General features: G+C 48.4%; 1 non-coding gene across 1 annotated transcript; it reads left to right on the top strand.

Annotated features, from left to right (window-relative positions):
• The first annotated feature begins 11,106 nt into the window (after positions 1-11,106).
• Positions 11,107-11,178, top strand: TRNAV-AAC. Its single transcript has one exon. It is a non-coding gene; the product is annotated as a tRNA-Val (tRNA).
• Positions 11,179-12,024: the final 846 nt, after the last annotated feature.

A 12,024-nucleotide genomic window follows, 5' to 3' on the forward strand; every position in this document is an offset into this window, starting at 1 on the left:
AGCTCAGTGGTAGAGCACATGCTTAGCATGCACCAGGTCCTGCATGGGGTCCTGGGTTCAATCCCCAGCACCTCTGTTTAATATATATATAAAAAAAGAGTAACCTTAGAGACCTTCATCTCTGGCCCTCTCACCTTCCAGACGAGGGAACAGAGGCCAAAAAGCCAAAGTGACCCATCTAAAGCCATGCCTGAAAGCCTGAACACTTTCTGACCCCTCCTTCGGCTCTTTTATGAAGGGGGCCTTGAAACGAGGAGGGAGGAGCACCGGCCCCATCTTGCTAATTAGTAAAATGCTTCTCTCATCTTTCCCTTTTTCTAAGCACATCCCCCCTTCCCTATGTGCGCCACCCTCTGCATTTGCTGTTCCCGTCAACAGACGGAACGGACGTTTATTTGAGCTGATGTGTGCATTAAGCTCCCTCTGGAATGAACTTGCTGCTGGTGGCTGTTGTGGTTCAGGCTGTCATTCAAATAATGCGTGACTCTTAGATCTGGGCTTTCCCTCTGATAAACCCCTCAACGGCGCTATGAGGAACCCTTGGGTTTCTTTTTTAATGTTGCCATCACAAAAAGCCTCCAGTGTATGACAGAGGGCAGGACTAGCTCAGAGGCATCCTTCAGAGCGGTTTTAAACAAGTCTGCAAATTCTCTGACACTTTTCCCATCCAGAGGTGGCATCTATGTCCTCTCCCCTTGAATCTGACATGGACTAGTGACTCGCTTACAACCCACGGAACACAGCAGGGGTGAGGGTGAATGACCTCCCAGGCTAGGTCTGCTGAGATCACGAAGCTTCCACCTGGGTCTCCCCCTTGAGATCCTTGCCCTCTGGATGTCACCTCCAAGGACACTTCCTCTCAGAACCCAGCCACAACGATGTGAGACCCGGAGTCACACAGGAGGCGGCTTAGACATCATGCGTTGGTTGACAGCCCCCTCTGAGCCCAGCCTTTGTTATCTCAGCCCAGGTGCTCGCCTCATGACTAAAGGAGCTTCCAGACGATTCCAGCTCCCAGCCATTTGTGTCACCCCAGCCTTCTAATCTCCCAGCTGAGGTCCCAGTCATCGTAAAGCAGAGACAAGCTGTTCCTGTCCAAATTCCTGACCCATGAATCCATAAGCATCATAAAATGGTTGTTGCAAGTCACTAAGCTTTGGAGAGGCTTGTTACCTGGCAGTAGTGACGGGGACACCATCCAATGGGGTAGGGGATGTTGGTGCAAAATATCCCAGACTCCCAGGCTCAGAAATCCTGCAGGGCACGTGGGCCCATCACCAATGACCTTAGGTAGAAAATGAAACCAGAACTGGTACCACTTTCCCAGGCAAGGTCTCTGAAGGCACTTCCTGGGGAAAATGGAAGAACCTTGGAGCCGGGACTGTGGCTTCACACCTTCTGTTCCCTCCGCCTGGAATATCCTCACTACCCACCCCCCCCTTTTACTTTTTTTTGCCCGGCCAGCTGCTACTCATCAGTGAAGGCTTGGTTCTGTCACCCCCTTCTCTGGGGGGGCCTTTCCCGACATCTCCCCACTGTACACACCTGCAGAGGCTGGGCGATGAGTACATTTTCTAGAATCTGCACTGGGCTGTATCTGCCCTGTTTATAGCACTCACCGCAGTACATTGCAATTGTCACCCCAATTAGACCGGGAGCTTCTGGAGGTCGGGAGTCTCTCTTGCCAGTTCTGGCACAGGGCTCAGAACATGGCCTGCCGGCCAAGTTGGTCTCCTCCCGCCTCCTTCCTCCTCCCCCTCCTTCTCTCTGACACTCTGGGGTCTGCTCTATCCCTCCCCCCTTTCTTGTTGCCCAGCAGGGTCTCTGGGCCCCATTTCCTCTCTTTCTGGGCTCAGCTGAATTTCCCTCCACTATCTCAGATTCAGACCTGCTTCTCCTGTTTCAAATCGCCCTTTTTTTTTTGTTTTGTTTTTTTGTGGTTAACCAGGAATGATAAAGCCCTTTCTAGAATTCTCTCCAGGGGCCCCAAACTCAAGATCAGATCTCCGGAGGGAAGGCACTCCAGGCCTGCGGGCTCCCGGCCCCGACAGTCTCCCCACCTGCCAGCCTGGCCGCCGCAGGAGGGCACGGCGGGCTGCAGAAGACGGGCAGGGTAAAAGGAGGCCGTGTGGGGCCTGATCTGTCTAGAAAGTGTCACTGGCCTTTCCCACACTGAGTCGTGTCACAGAAATTGTTGCCGACAGGGGTCAGGTGGCCTAACACTGAATTTGGAGGGCGGGGATCGGTGTGAATGGCGCCTTGCACTGAGAAGGGGCCCCGAAGGCCCAAGGGGCTAATGAAGGCGGCCAGGCATTGTGAGAGGCCTGCAGGACACTCTGGGGGCATGGCGGGGAGGCTGGGAGAGGTCCTAGCCCTGGGGGGAAGAATGCCCATGTCAGGGAAGGCAGGCATTAGCTCCGGCAGGCCAGCCGAGGGGCCCCGTATTAACTCCTGAAAGGCCGTTGAGCTGGGCCTGTGATTGACAGGCGGGCTCTGTCAATCAGGGGAAGCTGGCGGTGAGAGAGGGGGCCACCAGACACAAAGAGGGACATGTTTGATGAGCTCTGGGGGCTGGGCTGGAGGAACGGACGGAGACCGAGCCAGTGTCGCAGGGAGCCTGCCACTTCATGGCAGAGACCCGAGTGTTAACTGGGGACCTTTTTGGCGTGGGTTTATTACAGGGTGTCTGTCTCGGAGAAATTGTCAAAAGGAAGCTGGCTTGTCAATGACGTCTGTGCCAGATCCTTGAGCTGGCCTTAGTTATTTGATGAGGCACTTGGTCACAAATGCAGTGTGCAGGGGATGACATTGTGTATGTTGGGGAGGCTTTCCAAGGAGGGGGTTTGGAAGGTTGGCAGTGATTGTGCAAAGGATTCAGGACATGAGAGGTGCTGAATGAATATTTGATCATTTACATATATAGCACCAGTGCTCCAAAGCGTTATTTTTAATATAAAGTTCCAACATTCTATTTTCTACATTTAAAGATTAATTTGAATTAGATATAGGCAGTCATTCTAGAAGATATGTGGAATCTATAGATTAAACTAGAGAATGGTGAGGGAAGGCACGTTTTCCCACTGCACGTCAGTCATTGCCAGCGTCATGGCGTGTTTAGCTCCAGTCTTTTTACTTACATGTCTTTTAAAACATAATTGTGATCAACTGTATGCACAATTTGGTAATTTGCTCTTTTCTTGCTCGACGTAGTGATACAAGCATTTTTCATCTTATTACAAACTCCTGGTAAACATCATTTTTAATGGCTATGTAATATGGATTATATTTTCAATTTTTATTAAATTTCTGTTTTATCTTCCGCCTGATTGCTTTGAGGAGCCTAATTTCTGCCAGTCCTAATCTGCTTATCTGTTTATCAGGAGTCGTGTTTCCACTGTGGCTATCCCCTTTACTGGGAGAGGCGGGGGTGGGGGGGACAAGAAAGAAGGTTCCAAATGGGACAGACACAACATCTACATGGAGTCACCCGCCAGCCACAGACACTATCAGAGCAGGACCACCATGGGCCCTGGGTGTCCTGTGGTCAGTCTCAATCTCAAACATTCTATTCTGATGTGTCCTCAAGTATACTGGTTCTTACAGAGACCACATGGCCCACTTAGGATTAAAAGATATGGTTCCCATAGGTATGGGCACTTTGGGATTGAAGAGAAAGGTTAGGGTTGGGTAAAGTGGTGGCAAAAAGGGATCTAGGTGGGGAGTTCTGTGCCAAATATTTAACATCCAACTTCTATAGGTGATGAGTGTGTCTGTCCAACACCAGTGAAGGTATCCAATCTCCCTTCTTAAAAGAAGAAAGCAAGGGGTAGGAAGGGATAAATTAGAAGTTTGAGATTTGCATATACTAATACATATACAATAAACAAGTTTCTTCTGTACAGCACAGGGAACTATAGTCACTATCTTGTAGTAACCTATAATAAAAAAGAATATGAAAGCGAATATATGTATGTGTATATATATGACCAAAACATTACGCTGCACATCAGAAATTGACACAATATTGTAAACTGACTACACTTCAACAACAACAAAAAAACAGGAAAGCAGTCATGACTCCTCCAAATAGATAAATGGAACTGGGTATGTAATTCATTAAGAGACACCCCCCAACCTGTGTGTGTGCGCGCACACAGTTGTGTGAATTTTAACACATGTATAGATTCTTGTAACCACTACCATGATGAGGGTACAGAACATTTCCATCACCCCCAAACAACTCCTTTGTGCTACCCCTTTGTAGTCAAGCTCTTCCCCGCCCTTAATGTCTTGCAACCACTGATCCATTTCCCATCTCTATAGTGTCATCTTTTCCAGAACTTCATGCAAATGAAATCACGCAGCATGTAAACGGTTGAAGACTGGCTTCTTTGATCCCAATAGAATGTCTTTGAGACTCAACAGAGTTGAGTATGTCAATAGACCGTTTCTTTTTGTGGCTGAATAGTTTCCCACTGTGTGGATATATGACCATTTGTTTAACCATTCTCTTGTTGAATGATATCTGGATTGTCATTGGTTTGGGGTAATTTTGACTAGAACTGCTGTCGATATTTCTGGGCAGATGTTTGTCTGAACATACAGTTTTACTTCCCTTGGGTATATAACTGAGGTGTGAGATTGCTGGGTCATATGGAAACTCTGTGTCTAACTTTATAAAAAAAATTGCCAAACCGTTTACCAAGGTGGCTGTACTATTTAACATTCCCACCAGCAACGTATAAGAGTTCCAGTTGCTCCACATCCTCATCAGCACTTGCTGTGGTCAGTGTTTTTTATTTTAGCCATTCTGATAGGTCGGTAGTGTGTATCTCATCATTTCCCTAATGGCTAATGATGTTGAACATCGTTTTCTGTTTATTTGCCATCCTTTCTCCTCTGGTGAAGTGTTCAAGTCTTTTGACCATTTTTAATTACCGATGAGCTTTGAAAATTCTTTATGCATTTGGTACCCAAGTCTTTTTGCTGGATATGTGATTTGCAAATATCTTTTCTGGCCTGTAGGTTGCTTTTTCATCCTCTTAACAGTATCTTTCACAGAACAAAAAGTGTTCAATTTTGATGAAGTCCAATTCATCAATTTTTCTTTTATAGATTACACTCTCAGTCCCATGTCTAAGAACTCTGCCTAACCCTCGATCACAAAGATTTTCTCCCATGTTTTCATCTAGAGTTTTCTAAGTTTTACACTTTACATTTAGACCTGGGATCCCCTTTGAGTTAATTTTTGTATAAGGTGTAAGGTTTAGGTTGAGGATCACTTTTTTTGCTTATGGGTATCCAATTGCTCCTACATCATTTGTTGAAAAGACTAGCCTCTCTCCATTAAATTGCTTTGTACCTTTGTCAAAAATCAACTGGCCATATTTTGGTGGGTCTATGTCTAGACTCTAGTCTCTTCCATTGATCTGTGTCTATCCCTCTGCTAATACCACACTGTCTTACGATAGCTTTAATAATAAGGCTTAAAATCAGGTAGTGTGACTTTTCCAAATTTATTTTTTTTTCCCAAAATTTTTTTGGCTAATCTAGTTCCTTTGCCTCTCCACACACATTTTAGAATCAGCTTGTCTATACCTGCAAGAAATCCTGCTGGGCTGTTGATTGGAATTGTATTAAATATATAGGTTGATTTGGGAGGAAATTGGCATCCTTGCTATTGTTGAGTCTTCTAATCCCTGAGCCCAGTATGTCTTACCCTCCTTGTTTAGTTTCTTTGATTGATTTGAGAATTTTCTTCCCCTCCTCCGGGAGAAGGCAACATTTCAAAATGTTTGGTTTCGAGATGAAGAGAGCACTGTCGGGCACGGATACTTCATTTTACCCAGGCAAGTCTTACTTCCTTCACGCCCGGTACAGACAACTTGATTTTCACTGGCAATTTTATACTTTGGGGGCAGGGTAAGAAGAGAAGCTTGTCAGACCCATTTGTGTATCTGCTAGATATTTGGGTGTTGGTGCCTCCTTGGGTGTTGTCATGGATAGCTACGTGTGCATAATGTCCGCACGTACTCACACACAGGCGTGGGTGTCCGTGCGTGCACAAATATACATGTGGGTGTCTACATGTACACACACGTGTACCTCCACATGTATGCACACAAACACACACACGTGGGTTTCTGCACTGACACGCACACATATGCATCCGTGGGTGTCCGCGTCTGCATGCACGCATGGCCTTGGAGAGGTGGCCTCTGCCCTCCTCCCTGCTTTAAGCAGCCACGTGATACCAGGCTGAGAAGGGAGGCTGTTGGCTTCACGTGCATAAAGCTGGTGGGAACGTGACCTTGAGGGAAACAGCACAAATGTATGTAGCGAGAGCTTCTAAGCAACTGCTGGTTGAGAAAAAGACAGGAATCAGGGAAAAGAGCCAGGAAACAAGGAAGAGGGGGAGAAAATGAAGAGAGAAAGCAAGCTTGATCCTTTAAGGGAGTGGCTGGATCGCGTAGTGTTCTCAAGGCTTTCTCAGCCTCCAGGAAGGGAAGAGAAGAGAAAGGGATGACGCCTGCAGACCTTGGGCTGGGAAAATGAGCCACATTGACGTAAATCGAGTCAGAAAAGGAAGTACACACCAGAGCCACTTATGAGCACAGTGCCTGCCTTACCTCCGGTAACCATGGCAGCAATCCCCGGACTTGGGACCATCAGCCTCATTTTACAGAAATAGGCGGGGAGAGATGAAGGAACTTGCCCAAAGTCTCCCGGTGAAGGGCAGAGCATGGCTGCAAATCCTGACCTCTCACCCCCCACCTTCCTGGCTCTGCAGTTTAATGGGAAGCACTTGGGCTGAGAAATGGCGGAGTTTTGTTACTTCGGGCTGCTTAACCATCCATCTGGAAGGTCATAGCCCCATGGAATCTCAGGAATCAGGAGCCACTGAGATCGGGGAGGCAACACCTCCTCTCTCACAGGTGACAAAACAGAGGTGCAGAGGGAAGGCCACACGGCACTTCAACAGCCAGCTGGACGCAGAAGCCCCCTCTCACTTCCCGCTTTACTGCATCCCCTGGCTTCTTGGATTGTGATTTGAGAACCCAGGAGGTGGCAAGCCAGCCCTAGGGAATTCTCACTAATCTTCTGTGATGGGGCCCTGGTGGGGGGCGGGGTCTGGATGGGGGGAGGTGGCGCCAGTCAGCGACCAGGCCCAGGACCCAAGCTTGGCAGCTTGTTCTCTCACAATGAGGAATTAATTGCATGTGCAGAAGCTGAGGAGCCAGAGGGAACAAATGGGTTATGCAGGAGTCACACTTTCTGGGTGCAAATTTTTACTTCCTAAGTAGGACCTTGTGCAATGAACTGGCCTCTCCATGCCTCAGTTTTCTTATGTGTTAAATGGGGATATGAATTAGTCAGAGTTCTCCAGAGAAGTAGAACCAATAGGATATATTTATTTATCTATCTGTACATATCACATATATATATATGGACTCTCTCTCTCTCCCCTCACCTCTCTATATCTAGACGGGGGTGGGGGGGGTGGAGAGAGAGAGAGAGGAATTGTTTCTTACTTCTGTGGAGGCTGGGAAATCCTAGGATGTGCATTTGGCAGCTGGAGCCCCAGAAGAGCCAGTGGTGTAGTTGTAGTCTGAGTCTAAAGGCCTGAGAACCAGAAGAGCTGAGGGTATAAGTTCCACTCTAAGGGCAGGAGAAGCCCACCATCCCAGTTCATCAGCCAGGCAGGAGGTTTTCCCTCTTACTCAGCCTTTTCATTTTTGTCAGACCTTCAACTGATTGGATGAGGCCCACCCACCTTGGGGAGGGCAATCTGCCTTCCTCAGTCTACAGACTCACATGTTAACCTTATCCAGAAACGCCCAGGCAGACACACCCAGAATAATGTTTGACCAAATGTCAGACTTCCTGTGGCCCAGTCCAGCTGATGCATACCTTTACCCATCACAGGATGCTAAGAGTATTGCCAAAGGACTGTCTTGGGGAATATATGAAGTCTGGAGAGCATCTGGAATAACTGTTCACATGCCCTATGTACTTAATAAGCATGGGGGAAGACGATGTTGATAGGACTGATGGTGACAGTGATGAGGATGGTAGGGAATAGCAGGCTAGGGCTCTCAAGTTTCCAATGGGTGACTTAGGAAGTGTCCAGCAATGGTCAGTATTCTATGATGAGATTATTATGGAAGTTATAGAGACTCTTGGGGGAAGACACATGAATGGAAACAGCCAGTCCTCCTCACAGCAGCCAAAACACCCAATGTGGTCCATCTTTAACTCCTCCAGAAAGATTAAGCAGTGGCTTCCTTACCCCTAAGGATGCAACATAACTTCCCTTGCTGCGTTGGCTCAGTAGATACAAGATCTGCCTACACCCCAGAGTGGACAGAACTACACATTAGAGCAATTACCCAGAGCAGCCCATCCAAATATCTATAAGAAATGCTTGAATGATGCTACCGAAGTGCATCTTGGGCACATCCCAAATGTATACACACGTTCCCATTGTGTTGTCTGCCCACAGCCTCTGCCCCATTGGCCACTGCAGCTGTCAGAGAAGCGAGTTCAGACACTGGAGGCAAAGCGCCCCAGCCCTTCTCCCCTCCCTCAAAGCAAGCATGTCCTCATTTGTTTCCCCAAAGCTCTTAACTCACAACAGCTGAGTGGACGAAGCCCTAAAACCCTGCCCTCCTTCTCATTCCTTCCCTGAAGAGATACTCGTAAGTAAATATTTTCTCCTGAGAGGAGAATTTCTCCAGTAGAAACTGTCAGCAGCCAGAGTGGCTGTGAGAGGCCTGCAAATGTTTTCATCTCTCACACACACACCCCCATCTGGTGCTGTGTACGTGATGTGTAGAGTGTGTGCGCACGCGCACGCGCACACACACGCCCGCACACAGAGGATGGGCCCCTAGCCCCCATCACTCACCCTAGTCAGGCCTGCAGAGCTCACTATAAATCACCTCAGCCAAGAGAGAGGCCGGGAATATGCTGAATCATCTAATCAGCCAAGAAAGACAGTGATAGAACGATCACCTTCCCCCTCAGCCGCCCAGAAAGCCAGCAGCTCAAGTGTCTTCCGTTTTCATGTTAATCAGGCTCTTCCAGCCTCAGCCAAGGATGGGGCTGACGCCTGGAGGCCCGTGGCAACCCAGCCCGCCTTGGACAGGGGCCTGCTTGCTGCTGGGCCCCTGCCCTGGGAGGAGGTGACTCGGGGGACCCCGCCCCAGTGTCCCCAGGAAGGTTTTTCTTAGAAATCTGCTTCTTTTGCTCTTAGAAACCTGCAATTGAATGGAATTACAGGACCCCTGCACTGTTACATATTTGTCCCATTTCTGCTCCACAGCGGCCTTTGTCCTACCCCAAAGTCACATTTCGGAGGTTTGGACCGGAGCTGAAGAGCTATTTCAGAGGCTTGTGCTCTGTCCACAGTGGCCTGTCCACTGGGGCCTCACTTTTGTTGTCCTCGGCAGGGTGTGTCCACCCAGAGCCGACCAGCGAACCTAGCCAGGGACGCAGGCCCAGAAGCCCGTGCAGGAAGGCCGCCTTTCTGTGCCTGGCACACACGCCCCTCACCCTCTAACACGGGCAGCTCGGATGGGAAGAAACCCCCAAAAGCCTCTCCTTCCTTCACCCCACCTGCCAGAACCAAAAAAATACCACAGCCTCCAGGAAAGCATATTTACCTGGAGGGGCCTCTAAGTCATCCCGGGACAAGCCTGGGTTTCTGGGTGGAGGGGACCGCCTTTGCAGGGTTTCTGGAAGCAATGGAAATCCGAGACACTTAAGGAAAACAAGCACCGAGCTGGGCGCCTGGCCTATGGTCATGCTCAGGTGTAAAATGGTGGGCAGAAAGGTGAGCCCGGAGGAGAGAGAGGTCCTCTCCGGCACACCCGGAGTGCCTCAGAGAAGACCTCTGTTCACAAAAAGGCTGCTGACTGGCAGCCTCCTAGGAGTTTTTACCACCCCATCCCTCACCCTGAGCAGGAGAGCTCTGCTGTAGTAGAATGATGTCTCATAGTGGGAAAACGTGCCTCTTTCCCAACCCTCTGTTTTGTAGGAAAACAGAAAACAACCTGGGGAGAATCTGGACTCATAAAGATGGAATTAACGCTGAGCTGAGGGGAATAGCTTTCCGCTCTGCCTCAGGCTATCAGCTCTCCTGCAGTCATTAATCCTTGGCAAGTGCTTAACTGGAGGCCGGGAATCAGCTCCTCTGGCCTCACTGAAGTCACCAGAAAACTAGGACCGTGGGCCCAGTGTTTTACCCCTGGAGTCGGTGTTTGCCCAGGAGCTGGGCCCAGTGACCGCCCAAGGCCTGTGTCTGCAGGAAGTTCTGTGACCTCTGTGGGCCTGTGTCTGTCACAGGCCTGCATCCACCGGGGGTCTGGGTCTGCCTGAGCCATTGCTACAGGCTTTGTGACTGTCATGGACCTGGAGAAGCCCAGAAACCCACAGAGAACCCAGAGGAGGCGGACACTATTACTAGGAGCTGGGTATTGCTTTCCTAAAGGCAGAAGTACATTTAAAGGGGATTTTTAAAAACTTTCGGAAGACGATGACAATTGTAACCATTGTGAAATGCTTCAGCAAGAAGAGAGAAGGATATTTTATTTTCTCTTGAAAAATCAGTTCTTTGGGGACCTTCAAGAAGAACTGGGTTGACTGGGTCTTATGGGCTGAATTGTGTCCTCCCAAAATTCCCAAGTTGAAGCCCTAACCCCTACAGACTGAGAATGACACTGTATTTGGAGACAGTCTTTAAAGGATGATTAAATTTAAATGAAGCCTTTAGAGCGGGCCCTAATCCAATCAGACTGGTGTCCTTAAAAAGAAGAGGAAATTTAGATGCACAGATGCACAGGTATGTGAAGACTCATGGAGAAGGCAGCCGTCTGCAAGCCAAGGAGAGAAGCCTCCGGAGAAACCAGCCCTGCTGACACCTTGAACTTGGACTTCTAGCTTCCAGAACTGAGACAATAAATTTCTATCCTTTAAGCTACCCAGTCTGTGGTCCTTGTTATGGCAGCCTAAGCAGATGGATACACTAGGCTACAGCAGATGAATCTTTAGGCCTGGTTTGCTTTGTTTCCCTAGTACCTGTCATATAGCTCTCAATGAAGTGGGGAGGGTATAGCTCAGTGGTAGAGTGCACGCCTAACATGCATGAGGTCCTGGGTTCAATCCCCAGTACCTCCATCTAAACAAACAAACCTAATTACCTCTCTCCTAAAAAAAAAAGTTTTAAAAAAATTTTAAAAAACCTCTCAATGAGAAAAAGTTAACCATAGTCACATAACAAACCACTCCAAAACCTAATGGGTTAAAAACCCAGCAGTCACTTATTTTACTCACAATCGTGTAATTTGGGCAGGGCTGGGTGGGGATACCTTGTCCCTGCTCCATGCAGCATCAGCTGGACTGACTTGACTGGGGACTAGAAGATTGTATTAGTTACCTCTTGCTGCCTAATAATTTACCCCAACATTTAGTAGCTTAAAAAAAATTTATAATCTCACACAGTTTCTGTGGGTCTAAAATCTGGGTGAAGTTTAACTGGGTGTCTCCAGTTCCATGTGCATCACCTGATTGCAGTCAGGCTGCTGGCTGCATTTGGGTTCCCTTCCAAAGGCCTGGCTGGTGGGGAATCTGCTTCCAAGTTCACTCACGTGGTTGATGGCAGGTCTTTCTCTCTTACCGCCTGGGCCTCTCTACAGGGCTGCCTCACAACATGGGAGCTGGCTTGCCCCAGGGCAAGAAATGCAAGACAGAGTGTGTGTGGGAGTGTATGAGACAGAAGCCACAGTCTTTGCATAACAACCTTGGGAGTGTCATCTTATTACCTCTTCTGTACTCCATTTGTTAGAAGCTAGGTACTCAGTCTAGTCTCCATAAAGAGGAGGAGATGACACAAGGTCAAGAATACCATCATTGGGTGCCATCTTAGATTTTCCCTACCACAAGGATTGACTTTCAAGATGGCTCTCTCACGTGACTGGCAAGTTGGTATTGGGTGCTTCATGGAAGCTCAGCTGGGGCTGTGGG

The sequence above is a fragment of the Camelus ferus genome, chromosome X (genome assembly GCF_009834535.1).
Source record: "Camelus ferus isolate YT-003-E chromosome X, BCGSAC_Cfer_1.0, whole genome shotgun sequence".
NCBI classification, from domain to species: domain Eukaryota; kingdom Metazoa; phylum Chordata; class Mammalia; order Artiodactyla; family Camelidae; genus Camelus; species Camelus ferus.